At 41.1% G+C, this 11,308-nt stretch overlaps 1 non-coding gene across 1 annotated transcript; it reads left to right on the plus strand.

The window, feature by feature from the left end:
- The first annotated feature begins 1,129 nt into the window (after positions 1–1,129).
- Positions 1,130–1,233, plus strand: LOC148547886 (small nucleolar RNA R71). The gene has a single exon (XR_015897643.1). It is a non-coding gene; the product is annotated as a small nucleolar RNA R71 (small nucleolar RNA).
- Positions 1,234–11,308: the final 10,075 nt, after the last annotated feature.

Genomic DNA, 11,308 nt, shown 5'->3' on the forward strand with positions numbered 1-11,308 from the left:
GACGGGAACGGCACCACTTACAGCTTCTGCATCCTTTGGTGCTTCATTCCTTGGCTGAGCTGCTTCTTCTTCAACCATGTCTTGTACTTCCTCTTCCTTTTCAGCATCTTCCACTTCAACTATGTCTTCAACTGGGGCGTGTTCTTGTGGGCTTGGCTCCTCTTAATTCCTCTCTTATAGTGTGATTCCGGACCTCAAAGTGATGGCATTGATGCCACCCTTGGGGTTAGGTAAGGGTTGAGAAGGAATTCCACTAGAGCTTGAAGGCTGGTTGTTGAAAGCAGGTAATGAATCTATCCGGGAGACGAAAGCTTGTAAAGTGGCATTCAGACCATTTAAAGTGGAGTTCAGTGTCATCTGCATTTCTTGTTGTCCTTGTGCAAGAGAACAAAGCATCTCGTCATTTGATGAGAAAGTAGGATAAATGATCTGAGGAACCTGTTGTTGGTTGTGCTGGGGTCCTTGGGATTGCCTTAGGTGAGGTGCTCTGTAAGGCTGGTTCTGATTCTGCTGTCTATTATTGTTATTCCACCTCTGATTTCCATTGTTGTCTCTGCCTCCTCTGTTATAGTTATCCCTCCAGCCATGGTTAGAATTATCTCTCCAGCCCTGGTTGGAGTTGTCCTGCCACCCTTGGTTATAGTTCCCACCTTGGTTGTAGTTGCTGCCTTATTGATTGTATCCTTGATTCGGACGGTCATAGGAGTTATGAGTAGCAGCTACGGCGTTGTCCTCTTATTGGAGCTGAGGGAACTCATCAGTGTAGTGACTATAATCAGCACAAATTCTGCATACTCTTTGGGGAACTAGCTGTTGACTTTGTTGTGGTAGGGGAGGCTGTTGTTGTTGTTGACTCAACTGCATCTACTTCAGGAGGTTGGTCATTTCACATATAGCTTGTGTGACGGCAGTAGTCTCACTGTTAGAGGAAACCTCTATGACATCCTTTGAGTGGTTGTTCCTATGCCTGTGATTCCGTGTGGACTCAGCTAAGTCACTGATCAGTTGCCATGCTTCATCTGCGGTCTTGTACTTTTTTAGGGAACCATTACTAGTACAATCCAATGTAGTTTTATCCCTAGGCTTCATGCCTTGAGTGAAGTAGCTAATCCACACTAGCCTGTCAATCATGTGATGGGGGCATACATCCAGAAGGTTCTTGAAACGCTCCCAGTATTCATAGAGAGTCTCCGATTTACCTTGAACAATGCAGGAGATATCTTTCCTCAATCTATTTGTAACTTCAGTTGGAAAGTATTTTTCCAAGAATTCTCTCCTGAGCGTGTCCCAGTTGGTAATAGTTGCTTCAGGTTGGGAGTAGTACCACTCCCTCGCTTTTCCTAATAGAAGTTTCATCTGCACCATAACGCCTAACAGTAGAACAGGCTGTCTGGAAATCCCTAAGGTGCTTGATAGGCTCCTGAGCAGGTAAACCATGAAACTTGGGCATCAATTTGATTAGTGCACTCTTCAGTTCAAAATCTGCAGCCAGATTTGGGTGACGCACTTGATACAGTTGTAGGGTAAAGTCTGGGGCTCCTGCCTCCTGGAGAGTGATCCTCCTGGGTGCTGCCATACTATCTGCACATGAATCAACTGAATTAGTAGTAGATGAGCTTGTTTCTCCCTCAGATGGCAGTTCAGATTCACCCTCAGATGAGACTGGTGAATCGATAACAATCGCTTCACTACCCTCAGAGGCTAACCGACGCCGAGCTCGCCTAATACGTGAAATAGTTCTTTCAATTTCCGGATCAAATACGGCTAAGCTCGGATTAGGCAGTAAACGCGTCATTCAATGAAAGAAACATATAGCTCATGGTAAATAAATAAAATTAAAAATATTTACACCGACTAATAATTTTGCACACAATTGCAACTCCCCAACAACGGCGCCAAAAATTGACGTGAGGGCGGAAGTCGGCCAATTAAGAAATCAATATAGGAAATACGTTGCGAGTATAGCTCTTAACCAGCTAAAATCTGCCTCATCAATTTAGAAAGGTTGTCACAAAAGTTTAGAATAAAAATACTGGGAGTATGAGTCCCAGGTCGTCTCCCAATGAGTTGCCAAAAAGGGTGCTAATTTATTAATCAGGGGTTTTCCGAGAGATTTTTGAGAGTTGAATGACAGAAAATAAATAATTGTAAATTAATGCAATGAGAATTAAAAGGAATTTATATTATTCAAAATAAAAAGTCTTGACTAGGGGAATGATTAATTGGAAGTTCTATCCTTGTTGGAATCTTCTCAAATGTAGTATAAAGAGGTTGTTGTTTTCACTTAGTTAACCCTTACTAAATAAAGGAAAGTCAAGTGATTGAGCTAACTCTTATTTGCAAATCCTAGTCCTCTCCCTTGTGAAGGTCTAGGCATTAGTAAATACAGAATTGGTTAACAACTTCCAATTTAACTAATCACTTGAGCATTCCAACTCAAGTGTCTCCTCTTAATCAACCCCATGTCAAGTATGGAATTTACTCCATTGGCATGAATATAACACTCATAAGAATATAAGAAGAAGACATGATAAATTAAATAAAATAGGAATTGAAATTTAATTAAAGGAAAAAGTAATTCTCTGTATTAATAAATCCAAAATGCAACATACTTATCCAAATAGGGTTAATAAGTAATTGAAAGAGTAAAGGAATAAGGAAACAAACTAGAATAGTAACTTCAATGGAGGTAGTGATGACTCTTCAATATCCAAATTCAAAACAAAAGTATAAAACTATAAAACTATGAATCTGAAAGAAAACCTAGAGGAAGAGTGATTTCTCTCTAGATTCAGATCTAAAACTCTAAAACTATCCTAATGAGAATGTGTGTTAAGTCTCTGCATGTTCTTTGGCTTTAATATGTGTTTCTAGGCCGGAAACTAGGTCAAAACACGGCCCGAAATCGCCCCCAGTGTTTTCTGTTAATTCTGCAGATCGCGCATGTCACGCGTACGCGTCAGTCACGCGTACGCGTCGCTAGTCATTTTGGTGTATCACGCGTTCGCGTCAAGCACGCGCACGCGTCATCTTGCAGAACTCCAATCCATAGTGTACGCGTCAGGCACGCGCACGCATCGCTGCAAATTTTCTATGTCGCGCGCACGTGTGAGCCATGCGTGCGCATCGATGCTCGCTGGTTATCTCCTTAGTTTCTTGTGTTCCTTCCATTTTTCCAAGCTTCCTCTCCATTTTCTAAGCCATTCCTACCCTATAAAGCCTGAAACACTTAACACACGAATCACGGCATCGAATGGTATAAAGGAGAATTAAAATACACAATTTTAAAGACTTCTAGGTAGCAAGTTTTCAACCATAGAACAAAACTAGGAAGAAATTGTAAAATCATGCAAATCATATGAATAAGTAGGCAAGGACTTGATAAAAATCACTCAATTAAACACAAGATAAACCATAAAATAGTGGTTTATCAATTCCCTAGACAACTTAAAATGCAAGCCCATCGTAGTCCAACTCTTAGGATTCAATAATTAAGGTCCAAACTTAATTATTCATATCATCAAATGTCTTAATCATATTCAGAAGAGCTGAAGCTCTAGAAGATTAGTTATTAATCTCTCTAGAAGCATAAGAGTTTTGGTTGTTAGGATTTGATTTGAATTAGTATTTTAAATTTGAAATTGAAGTCAGCAAGTAGTTAGCTTATCTTGCTCTCTGGAAGATAAGACTAGGAGTTTGAATTTGAATTATAGAATTAGGATATAAATAAGTAAACCTCGTTCACAAGAGAGGTATCAAGGAGGAGGATTTTTGGATCCAAATCCCATCCAATTCCTCTGTAATATGTTTTCATTGTTTCTCTCCTATTTCATGGGTAACTAATTCTCTGTCAAAGGGTTAGGAGCTCTGTTTATGTTTTCTATGGATAATTAATATACGTTTATTTTATTTTGAAGTCTTGCATTGATCTATTTCATGATTGAGTTATTCGTTCTTCATTCGGATTAGTGGATCCAAAGGTACGCTAATTCTTCTTAGATTATTTTATTATAATTGAAAATTTTGATATTTGAATCAAAGCTTGAAAACTCTTTCACAGAACTATTTGAATTCGGTTAGGAATAGTGGTTCAATTAGTGCATGACACATACATGACTTTTAATCAATTTAATTTTGAATAAGTGACATATAATTCGGATTAAAACAACTTTTGAAAATTATGTTTTCTTTTAAGATTTAACTGGACAGGACTAGTGATAAACCACTATTTTATGATTTATCTTGTGTTAATTTGAGTGGTTTTTATCAATTCTTCACTCACTTATTCATATAATTTGCATGATTTTACAATTCCTTCCTTATTCTGTAATATATGTGAAAACACGTTTCCTAGGCTTTAAAACTGGTAATTTTAATTATCCTTTATTACCATTCGATATCGTGATCTGTGTGTTAAGTATTTTCAGGCTTTATAGGGCAAGAATGGCTTAGAGGACAGAAAGGAAACATGCAAAAGTTGAAGGAACGCGCGAAAATGAAGTTTGAAGAAAATGGCAGTGACGCGCGCGCATGGATGACGCGGACGCGTGACAAGGAAAATCTCCAAACAACGCGCACGCGTGACCTACGCGTACGCGTGACAGACGCCACGTGTAGAAAGTGCAGAATTCGCCCCCAACGATTTCTAGGCTCCTTCTCGGCCCAAATCCAAGCCCAGAAACACAGAATAGAGGCTGGAGAATGAGGGAATCAAATCATGGATTCAACATTCATTCATTATCGAAAATTTTAGGTTTAGATATAGTTTTTAGAGAGAGAGGTTCTCTCCTCTCTCTTAGGTTTTAGGAATTAGGATTTCTCTTAGTTTTAGATTCATTCCTTCTTCATTCCAGGTTCAATGTTCCTTTAATTTAATTTCTCTTCTACTTTTATTTGTTATATTACTTTAGTTTGTTTATTTTCCCAATTTAGCTTATGAACTCCATGTTAGATTTGATTTCTTTATTTAATATAATTTGAGGTATTTCAGATTTATGCTTGCTTTCTTTTATTATGATATAAATAATTTGGATTTTTCCCTTCTTGGCTTTGGTTGAGTAACTGGTGACATTTGAGTTATCAAACTCCTTGTTGATTGAAAATTGGAATTTGCTGATTGATTTGGATCCCTCTAAAGCTAGTCTTTTCATAGGAGTTGACTAGGATTTGAGGAATCCCATTGATTAGACCACTTGACTTTCCTTTATTTAGTAAGAGTTAACTAAGTGGGAGCAATAAACAATTCTCATCACAATTGATAAGGATAACTAGGATGGGACTTCCAGTTTTCATACCCTGCTAAGAGGTTTCTTAATTATTAATTTACTTTCTTGCAATTTATTTATCTTGTTCCTTATTCAAAAACCCCAAACAGATAACCTTTCCATAACCAATAATAAATCATACTTCCCTGCAATTCCTTGAGAGACGACCCGAGGTTTAAATACTTCGATTATCAATTTTATTAGGGGTTTGTTACTTGTGACAACCAAACTTTTGCATGAAGGGATTCTCTGTTGGTTTAGAAACTATACTTACAACGTGGTTATTTTTATGAAATTCTTTACTGGCAGAAATCCGCTCATCAAAATGGCGCCGTTGCCGGGGAATTGCAATTATGTGCCTTATTATTGATTATTGTAAATATTTGCTTTTTGCTTGTTTATTTGTTTTTATTTTTATTTTTAATTTTTATTAGCTACTATGAGTTCTCACCCTTGTCGCTTTGAGTTTGGTTCCAATGTTGTTGTAAGGAATGGAAGCTATAATGGGAACATGCATCAAGGTCGAAATAATCAAAGATGGAAGGAGCCATAAGGATTTGATCAACCCTTTCAGCAACAACGCCTTCCAAGGTACCATGGACAACGACAATCCTACAATGCATGCCAAGACAATAGTTATGGTGGACCTTTTCGTGACAACCAACCCCCACCAAATTACTATGGTCAAGAGCCATTCCGAGGTGCGTACCAAGATGATAGATATGGTGGACCCCCTTGTAGTCACCAACAAGCCCCACCATATGCCTATAAACCCCCTCCTAAACATAACTTGGAACCACCATACTCACAAGCCACCTACAACCATTCATCTCATTATGACCCTAACCTTTACCCACCCCAATTCCAATCCAATTACTCCCAAGAACCACCACTTCCATATGTACCATGTCCATATCCGTCGATCCAAGAATCACAGGATCGTCTCAAGGAAACAGTGGATAAATTTCATGCAACACTTCATCAACTGGAGCAAGCGATAAATCAATTAGCTTCCCGACGTTCGGACACTCAAGGAACCCCCATGGCTTCATGTGGAGAATCTAATGAAGAACGTAGCATGAAGGAGATACTAGAAACTCCGGTGGACAGGAAGAAGCATAATTTTGTACTGAAACAAGTGGAGGAAGCCGGAATTATTAAAGAAGAAGAATTGGTCGAAGACATAGGAGACGCTGAACCTCCATGGGAATCCAGAGTTGTAGAGAATTCCGCCAAGAAATTTTCAATTAATGCTAAGGAGAATAGTGCACAAACCCCAAGGCATGTATCTTATGAAGTACTGGACGGAACAAATCAAGAAGCAAGTTTTCTTGGTAATGATGATCATGAATCAAGCTCTCCTAGTGAAAAATTGCATCCGCAATTGAACTCTTTGAGCTTGAAGAACCTTCCCCAAGTGAATATGAAGATGATATGGAGGTAGACTTTTCTCAACCTCCAACTTATGACTTGAGCGATGGGGAAGAAATCGAAGACTTTGACCAAGACGTGGTTGCAGTTGAAGAGGTTTGCAAGGAGGTGGAAGAATTCACAGAAGAGTACAAGGGAGTGTAGCTTGCAAGACCACTGGAAACACCTCTCCCAAGGCCATTACCACCCAATACAAACTTCAAGTGGGTAAAATCCTTAGCCTTTATCTTTACTTTTCCACTTGAATATGATTTGCTTGAAACAGATGGCCAGCTTAGAGCTCTTTGCGGCTTTAAGAGTAAGAGGGAGATGGTCAGTGATAGGAGTTGGCATGCAAAGTTCAAAATGGTTTCATACTCCAATTTGAAGTGCAAGGATTGGTATAAAACTCGATTGAATGGGTTTCGGAAGATATTTGGGTGTCTCAGTGAAAATTCAGGTTGCGTACCGCCCGGTTGGAACAACGTAGATAAAAGTAAAGACGGGTACAAAAGCAAGGGTTGGGATCCTGGAATTCATTCTGATAATCAACACTCCTAGAGCCTGATCACCTGCTTTAACTTACTCGAAGGCTTTACGTGCCTAGTTTGGGATCCCGGAGGCTATTGGAATTGTAAACGTTGGTGGAGATTCCTGGATGAGTTTAAGCACAAGCCACCATAACAAGGAGCTCACCAAATGTCCAACTTAAGGACTTTAACTAAAAGTGCTAGGTGGGAGACAACCCACCATGGTATGATCGTTCTTCTTCAATCTTAGTTATATTTTGCTTTGTTTATTTCTTGGTTTTCCTTTATTCTATTTTCTCTAAGTGGCATTCTCTAAGTGCGCGCAGGCCACGCGTAGGTGTCAATTTCAAATCGACGACTCCATCCAATGCCCAGAAAGTTGGGCTGGAATCGTGCGGCTGGTGTGCGATGAGCACAAATTGGCCCACGCGTATGCGTCCCTGACACGTACCCGTCATTTTCATCTTAGCACACCACGCGTGGGCATGTGCGATGCGTACGCGTCGCATGCAAATCTTTGGCCCCTCAAATGAAACAGAGAGTTGCGCCAAAACGACGCTGGATTCGTGCGTTTAGCACAATTCTCGTCGACGCGTACACATGCTTCACACGGACGCGTCATCTCTACCTATCCTTCTTCACGCGTTTACGTCAATGACGCTTTCGCGTCGTTATAATTTTTCCTCATCCACACGCAAGCGTGATCCACGCGTACGCGTGGATTTGAATTCACTAACCTCCCCTGACGCGAAAACCCTAGCCCCCTCGCGTCACTTTTCCCCTCCCTCACAGTCTTCTCCTTTTCTCCCTCCAACCTTCCATCTCCACCCAAAACCACCACCAGCCACCTACCACTGCCACCGTCGACGCCCCTTGACCGCCGCCTTCACTAACCCCTCTTCCCCCTTTCTTCTTCTCCTTCTCTCTCTCTTCCATTCATCACCCTCACCCTCCCGCCTCCCCAAAAGCCGCCGTGGCCAACCCAGAACCGCCGTCCACCACAACCTCAACACCATCGTTCCCTCCTCGCCCCTCTTCTTCTTCTCTTCCTTTTCGTTTCTCTTCCTCTCTCTCTTCTCTACCCTCTCACCCCCCTGGTTCACCGAACCGGCCGCGCCTCCTTGCGCTGCTGCAGAGCCGCCGCGCCGCCACCACTTCCGGCTACACCAATCCTCTTTCTTCTTTCCCTAATTCTAGTGTCACAACACCTCCCAGGTTTCACTGCCTCTATCTCTGCAAACTCAAATTCTACTTTTGTTAAATTAGATTCATTAGCTTAGTTACATTTTGTTAGAATTAAGATAGTTAGAGATGCATGTTCGTAGTGGATTCTAGGTGGTTAGGTAGCTAGGATGTGGTTAGTGGATTTAGGTCTGATAAGTGCTCTGTTCCTGCTGTGTGACTTTTCTGATTTTCAATTTGCTTGGCTGCCGATATTGATGTTATGTTGCTCCAATCATGTTTGATGCTGCTCTGTTTAATGTTGTGACTATTACTGCTAGTTGCATTTGTTGCTCTGAGTTCATATCACATGCTGATTGCTTTATTCTTTTCTGAACTGCTTTGACTCCATGAGAACTTATTTGTTGCTTGTTTTAATTTGGGAATGCCTAATTTACTACCAAGATGCTGCCAAATTTTCCAAAAAAAAAAGGTTTTTTTAGGCTAGGTTATTCAACCGCGAATTATGAATTGAATCTGGCACTGTTTTTACCTTGTACCCATTTCTTTTAGCCCAATTCAATTCATATTTCATTAGATCAGCATCTCCGTCCTACTTTTGGTTCCCTCTCATGTGCATTCATCATTACCAGGATCAAGGAACTAATTGACAAAATTCTGAGTCAATTAGCCCCTTGTTGACCAACCTTTGGTGCATCAATGCCATGTTTCAACCATTAATCTGTTCATTGCTCAAGGAAAGCTTGCTGCATGTGTTCAATTGTTTATTGAATTATTACTTATGGCTGCTTTCTTGGATCAATTATTTAATTCTTAGGAAGTTACGTATGGTTTTTGTATTTTTCATTGTTGATAAATTCTTAGAAAACCCAAATTGTGTTTTTTCTTAATGTTACCTGCATCATGAGACATACCTTGTTCTTCATGATAATTGCCAAATGCTGCACTATATATGAATTTGACTTGTTGATTCTACTATTTGTTTTTCCCGGGAACGTTCCTTTTACTGCCGAAATGCTGCCTGATTTTTCTGCAAATTGTTTCACTCAACTCCCATTCATGAATTGGCTTTGGTACTTTTGAATTCTGCACTAATTGGTTTCAACCAAGCCCATTCATGGAGGGATGGGCTAGCGTTCCTACTCCTTCTAGTTCCCTTCTTAGTTAAATCACATTATTGATGATTTTATTCATTTTTTGGTGCTTCTTTTATCACATGGTTTATCATCAATAATCTGCATTGTATGCTTGAATGTGAGCCTGCTTGTTCCTAAACCTTTTGCACTTTTGCACTTCCAGGAACTACATTACCATGCCATTAATTCTCACCTACTTCTTTGGCTTTCAACTTAACTGACTATTAACCTAACTAACTTTTAACCCCTTTCAAGGCATGTTAATTGTTGTTTCCTGAAAAACAAGCACTCTGCATATCATAGCTCTTGGATTGTGATTTTTAATTGAATTCTTTGAATCTTATCTTGCATTCAGTCCAACATTCTATATCTTTCTGACTCACTTCATGCTTTGGCTTTTCTTCCTCTGTTGACCATCTATGCTTATATTGCTTGAATCCTATTTGCCTTCCTATTTTTCTGCTTTAAGTTGATAAATTATACCCTGAATTTTCTACTTTTCAGGATGTCTGATCCTAAAGGGAAAGAAAAAGCTAAAGCATGCACGGGTAAAAGGAAAAGAGGAGAGTCCTCTATGGCTCTGCTAGATATATTGCATGATGATTCTTGGCGTGAGAAGAATTTTACTCTGCAGGAAAAAGCTAATCAATTAGTGCCTGCAACTGATCCACTCAAGTTTGCAAATCGATACTGTGAACTGAAATATCCAGTCTTTGCAAATACAAGGCACCTATATCTAGAAAAGACTCTCCGAATTCCACTCGCATTACAGCAGTACACCATAGAACAAATCAAATAGAGAGGCTGGTTCTTTTTGGAGAGGAACTTGACTGAGGTTAATGCATCCAGGGTCCGGGAATTCTATTGCAACTATTACAAGACGACCCTGGATGCAGTGCAGCTCAGAGGCAAATAGATTTTAGTTACTGAGGAGGCCATTGAGGATATCCTCCAATTCCAGCCTAAATCAAATGAGCCAGATGGTTATCAGAAGGCTAAGGAATCCATGAGGTCTATGAGCTTTGATTGGGAGGCAGTGAAGCGTACCATCGCCATTGATCCTGCTATTCCCTGGGTTATGGGTAAGTCAACAGTAAATCCAAAGGGCATCAAGATAATTTATCTTAATGATGAGGCTCGGCTATGGTAACAAATTCTGAGCAACTATGTTATACCGAGCACTCACGAGACTGAGGTGCCAGCTGCCATGATTACTCTCATCTGGTGCATCATGGATGGCAAGGACCTGTACCTTCCCCGATTTATCCGGCACTACATGGCCAGGATTCATGTTCGAGGCACTCTGCCTTTCTCCTATCTGATTACCCAGATGGGCCGCCGAGCTGAGGTACCCTGGGAGCTTGAGGATGAGAAGCCACCAGCCGCTAACTGCAAGAAGATCATCCCACATGGTAGGAAGTTCGCGGCTCTGGGCTACAGACCGCCTTCTCTTACTGCCTCCGTTGACGCCGCCACATCTTCTGCTGCCCCTTCAGCACCTGCACCACCACCCACACCCACAGCACCCTCACCCGCTTTCCAGCCCATCTACCACCTAGTGCACCGACTCTTTGAGCGCCTAGATCAGATGAAGCGCCGCAACAAGCGGCGCTATGAGCATCTGAAGCTGATGATCAGGTCAGGGCACACTGACATCCCCTCCGAGCCTGACACACCATCGGAGCCATCTGAGGAGGAGGCGAATGAGCAGGAGCAGGATGCACGGGTAGAGGATGAGTAGGCAGAGCCCCAGCAGGCAGAGCCCCAGCACAAGGAGCCTCAGCAG

This window comes from Arachis ipaensis, chromosome B8 (assembly GCF_059453495.1).
Source record: "Arachis ipaensis isolate K30076 ecotype BB chromosome B8, ASM5945349v1, whole genome shotgun sequence".
Lineage (NCBI taxonomy): Eukaryota > Viridiplantae > Streptophyta > Magnoliopsida > Fabales > Fabaceae > Arachis > Arachis ipaensis.